Source organism: Leuciscus leuciscus, assembly GCF_965113295.1.
Source record: "Leuciscus leuciscus genome assembly, chromosome: 10".
Classification (NCBI taxonomy): domain Eukaryota; kingdom Metazoa; phylum Chordata; class Actinopteri; order Cypriniformes; family Leuciscidae; genus Leuciscus; species Leuciscus leuciscus.
The window spans coordinates 15,072,428-15,078,133 of record NC_138734.1 but is presented as its reverse complement, the minus strand read 5'-3'; the positions used below and the strand labels follow the sequence as shown (position 1 = coordinate 15,078,133).

Sequence of the window (5,706 nt, the reverse complement as noted above, 5' to 3'; positions counted from 1 at the left end):
GCTCCAAAACTCTGGAATAGTCTTCCTGATACTGTTCGTTGCTCAGACTCGCTCTCCCAGTTTAAAACTAGATTAAAGTCGCATTTCTTCAGCCAGGCATTCATATAATCCTACAGTTCAAACTACAATCCGGCCTCTAGCTCATAAATGCCAGAGGAGAACTGGCCCCCGACTGAGCCTGGGTTCTCCCAAGGTTTTTTTTTCTCCATTAGGTCACCTGATGGAGTTTTAGGACACCATTAGGTCACTTGATGGAGTTTTTCGGTTCCTTGCCACTGTTGCCTTTGGCTTGCTCAGTTGGGGATATTTTGGGGATATTTAATTTAATTTTATCAATCAATAAATTCCTCTTGAAATAAACTTTGTTGTATTATAATAATAATAATAATAATTCATTACATTTATATAGCGCTTTTCTCAGCACTCAAAGCGCTTTACATAGAAGGGGGAATCTCCTCAACCACCAATTATTATTTTAATTTAATACTGTGAAGTGTTAATACTAATTAATGTGATACAATCTGTATTGTGAAAAGCGCTATACAAATAAACTTGACTTGACTTGACGACTTATCTTTGCTTGAAATGTTGTGAAACGCAGCTACGCTAATTATTTTCCATTTGCTTTTCTGTTTAATCCTTGGATGCCCATGCCGAGGTAACTAGAGACTATGCCAGCTCCAGTTTGTATCCAGCCTCTTACGAAGACTGCAGGTGCCCCAACGCCTATGAAGAGATGACTCCAACTCCTGCAAGGACTTCTGATGATGAAAACTCTGAATCAACATGCACCAATGCTAAATGTTCTATATATTGTAATCATTATTTTCACAACTTGTAATAATTACTTCAATGAGCTCATTGTTTCTGCCTAAAATTAATATATGATGCTAGCTAACAGTGTGGTTTGTATGTAGATTTCTGAAATATACTACTTGGACACAATCACCTCTCATAAGAGATTACTCTAAATTGTAATATGGACACATACATTTTCTGTAAAGCTGCTCTGAAAGAATATGTATTGTGAAAAGCACTATACAAATAAATGTAAATTTAATTGAAATGAATACTTTTATTCACCAAGGATGCATTAAATTGATCAAAAGTGACAGTAAAGATATTTGTAATGTTACAAAATAATTGTATTTAATACATGCTTACATAAATTTAACAACCAAATTGGTAGCACTTTATTTTACAGTCATGTTCCCCATGTACATACTATGTACTGGGTAATAACTAGGTACTTACCATGAACCTACACCTAAACCTAATCTTAACCCATGTAGTTACCTTATATTGAACAATACTTTCTTCGATAAGTACATTGTAAGTACACGTAAGTGCACATACTGTTAAATAAAGTGCAACCAAATTAAGTTAATAAATGCTGTTCATTGAACTTTCTATAAATCAAAGAATCTTGAAAAAAGTATCACCACAAATTTTTTTTAACTCTCCCCGCCAGCATAAAAAAAAGAAAAAAAGAATTGCCAGCCACCACCAGAATTTTTGTTAATTTTCACAAAATTTTCATGGCCCCCAGAATATGTTGTCGTATGAATGTCTGAACATAAATGCATAATGCATGTTTTTTGTTGTTGTTTTTTTAATGTTTTTTTTATCCATGTATCCTAGTGTCTCATTCACTGCATGAAAATTGGGATTTCCGACCCCGTAAACGGCCGTAAATCTCCCTAATTTTCGGCAGTTAACGACAATTTACAGCCTGTGAACGTCGCGTTCGTCTGTGCCGAATATTGTCGGAAACGAACCATGACGTATGCAGAGCGCTCGCGCCGGAGGTGTGAATGGCTCTAATTACCATATGAATAGCAGCTCCCGCCAGAGAAAGGCTTGAATTTCCTCACTCACTATTGGTTGAACCCACGTGGTTTAAACAAGAAAAATCACTCGTGATTGGTTGGCAGATCTGTTACTATTGGTCACCCTCGCTCATTATAAATTCAAAAAATTATAATATTCATATAAATAATAATATATAAATTATTTTTTTATATTCATAAATTCAAAAAATTATAATATTTATATAAATTATGATATATCAATTATTTTTTTATATTCATAATATGCTATTCTGTGGTATATTCATGTCATTGTTAACCTATGGACTACACTATTATTACCATCAAGGACATGAATTTATAAAGGAAAATTTGCCAGGGACATGCTGTTTATTCAAAGAAAGAGCTTTATTAGCACAAACACAAAACAATATACACCTATGTACAAAGCATAGATCATCTGCACACACAACAAATTGGAAGCTCAGTGTCTGTTTTCATCTTCGGAGCTGTAGGTGACTAGCGGCGTTCTCTCTGAATTCGATCCACTTTGAAAACGTCTGTGGTGCGTCACCCTGTATTTAGGAGTCGCCTCTAATCTCGACTGCAGCGTAGCACAGAGCTCTGTGAGCTCCTGGCTGGTGGTTGAACTTCATCGGACATCAGATCTATGGTGGCGCACTTCCAAATGCCCACGTCATCCTCACCTAGCACACCGTCTCGCTTCTAGCAGCTGTAAAAACAACCAATACAGACAATCAGTACTGTGATGCACTGTGTGTGGACACAAAACATCTATTAATGCACGTGAAAAATAGTCACATTGACTAAAAATCATACCCTCTTTCTTCTCGCTCGACTCCGAGCTGAACTCTTCACAGCTTCGGCCTGCAATGCCAGATCTGGTTGTTTGTACCTGAAGCTCCTGCGTACTGTCTCGTAGTACGTCTTACAGGCAGCTGGAAAACAATTAAATGAGAGTGATATGAATAAAAACAACGCAAGTCACAGTAAAATGAAACAAGAAGAAAATAGTAAAAGTTACTTACACACAATATTGTCATGATCAGCGTCATGAAAATCTGGACTTGCAGACATAGCTCTGAGTAAATGTGAGGTTACGCCCTCGTTATGAGGCGAGGTTACTCTATGGAAACAAAATGTATGATTAAGATCGGTATCTATAACGGATCTATTTTCTTATACAAGAGAATGAAAGCATATTCTTTGAATCTTACCTTTAAAATGTTTGTAAGTTTTTATGAAAGTAAAAAAAATAAAAGAATGTAAGATTCTTTTTTTTTTTTTTTTTTACCTTGATCCAGTTCGTAGCGCCCACAATTTGTCTCAGAGTTGTGAAGATGGCATACTGCTTCCTGTAAATTACAGGATTATTTACAATTATTAAACAAATAATAGCCATCACTCCCATGACCTCTTGCTTTATGATGAAATCATGAAAAACAGAATATTCTTACATTTCACAAGGCCTGACAAAATACAAAAGTGACCGATGAGATGAATACTTACTGGGTGTCAACAGGTCTTTGCTCAGAGGAGCGCTAGCATCTTAAGGGCGAAAAAAACAAAGAATATTCAAAAATGTACAATTATTGAAATCAAACAAAAAGGTAAGAATTGCCACACTCTGCTCTTCTAAGCAAGACTGTCTGAAACATTAAGCCAATAAAATAAACTGTTACCAAACTTGATTCTCAAGCAGTAAGTAAAGACCAATTTATAGTTATGCGTCGACCTCCCGCTGTAGCTACAGAGTAGTCTGTGTACATAGCGTACCCTTTAGCACACCCTGACGTGCACCTCTCCCAAAATGTAACAATGCGTCAATTTTACGTGGACGGAAGCGCTGTGATTGGTCTAGAACTTGATTAAGCCAATAAAATTAAGCCAATAAAATAAACTGTTACCAAACTTGATTCTCAAGCAGTAAGTAAAGACCAATTTATAGTTATGCGTCGACCTCCCGCTGTAGCTACAGAGTAGTCTGTGTACATAGCGTACCCTTTAGCACACCCTGACGTGCACCTCTCCCAAAATGTAACAATGCGTCAATTTTACGTGGACGGAAGCGCTGTGATTGGTCTAGAACGCCTCCCTCGGGTTTCACAGGCTTCTTTCTGCATGTGTAATTGTGCGTCAACAGGGACAACAATGCAGAAGTATAAATGAAACAGTGTAGCCTATAGCGTAGAGGCTCGGGCTACGGTCTGACGCAAAAGTATAAATCAGCCTTAAAGGATTAGTTCACCTCAAAATGAAAATTTCCTGATAATTTACTCACACTGAGTGACAAGATATCCATGTCTGTCTTTCCTCAGTGGAAAAGAAATTAAGTTTAAGGAAAACATTTCCATATTTTTAATGGCATATACTTTATTGGCAACCAAAGATCTCAATGTTCCAAGACGGTTCAAATGTCCGTCTCAATGCAGCTTCAGAGTCTCTACACAATCCCAGTCGAGAAATCAGGTTCTTATCTAGCAAAACCATCTGTCATTTTCTAAAATTATATATACAAATTTATGTATTTTTTAAACAATTGTTTGTCTTGTGCTAGTCTGCTGGCATTACAGACATTTGAACCTTCTTTGAACATTGGGATTGTTGGTTGCCATTAAAGTCCAATCTCTGTAGAAAAATACTGAAATGTTACTCCTCAAAACTAAATTTATTTTCCACTGAAAAAAGAAATAAAGGTTGGGGCAACAGATAAAGTGAATACTCACTGGAAATTTCCTTGCGCTGAAATCTGGCTGCACATTTCTCCGGGTCAGAGAAGGCTTCCACAAGACATTCAAAGTTTGACTTAGAGTCTGAAACACATGAGTCAGCCAGTAAGTACGGTCATGTTGCCTATACTAAATTAATAATGAAATACTGGAGTCATTACTACGCTTAATTAAGAGTGAGAAGAACCTACTCATCTTGAATGGACCAAAAAAAGCGAATGTTTTAGTTTCATCTTTCCATAGAACGTTTGAAAAGTAACTGACACTACTGGAACTTCAAACGGGCAGAGGGACGACCAGACTCTGACCATAGAAGGCTGCCCGTTTGAAGGTCCAGTAGTTTCAGTTACTTTTCAAACGTTCTATGGAAAGATGAAACTAAAACATTCGCTTTTTTTGGTCCATTCAAGATGAGTAGGTTCTCACTCTTAATTAAGCGGCTTAAATAACTCTGACCAGCACTGTATATATTTAAAATAGATTATTCACAAGCAGTAAAAAACTACTTGTCTTGAATGGAGTGTGACTTTGTGCAGAGCAATGTTTTGTGCAGGGGGAAAAGTACTTACCAGGAGTGGACATTTCACTGCCAGGACGCTCCACTTGGCTAGACATGGCACAATCTTTATTAGATAAAACACATGAATAAGCCTGTGACTTATGTTGTACACAACACAATATTATGTTTAAGTTGTCATCAGTACTCACCAGTATTGTGCAACATGCTGGTGTCCTCAATGGGCTGCAGCTTCCTTCGTACATTATTGAACGGGGTAACGTTATATCTTGACGCTTATACAGAGGTAATGCAAAATAAAATATATAAAGTTAAAGAATTTAATTTTTAAACTGCAATTATAAATTAAGAGAAAACGATTACCCCTGATATTCTCATCCAAATCCAATAATACTGCAAAATAAAATCAATCATTTGTATAAAATTTCAGGCCCAATTTGTATCAACCGATTTTATATTTCAAATGTATAAAATATCTGAAAATGAGAATACCATTTCTAACAGAACCCTCCGATTTTTTTTAGTGTGCTTCCTCGTAACGTTAAGTTAACGTTAGATCTAATCACCTCATCGTCCTTCTCCTCTGCCTGGTAACGTTGTTACGTTAGGTGTCACATTCACGACGCACATT

At 36.6% G+C, this 5,706-nt stretch overlaps 1 long non-coding RNA gene across 5 annotated transcripts; it reads right to left on the bottom strand.

Moving 5' to 3' along the window:
- Window positions 1-2,195: 2,195 nt before the first annotated feature.
- On the bottom strand, window positions 2,196-5,362 carry LOC309507571. Of its 5 annotated transcripts, XR_014209188.1 has the most exons (8): window positions 5,267-5,362; window positions 5,128-5,181; window positions 4,556-4,642; window positions 3,339-3,377; window positions 3,047-3,184; window positions 2,858-2,955; window positions 2,649-2,767; window positions 2,196-2,541 (listed from the first exon to the last, which is right to left on the bottom strand). It is a non-coding gene; the product is annotated as an uncharacterized lncRNA (long non-coding RNA). The 5 variants fall into 5 exon arrangements; XR_014209189.1 differs by having other exon boundaries at window positions 5,128-5,345; XR_014209190.1 differs by having other exon boundaries at window positions 2,862-2,955; window positions 5,128-5,345.
- Between the last annotated feature and the right edge of the window lie 344 nt (window positions 5,363-5,706).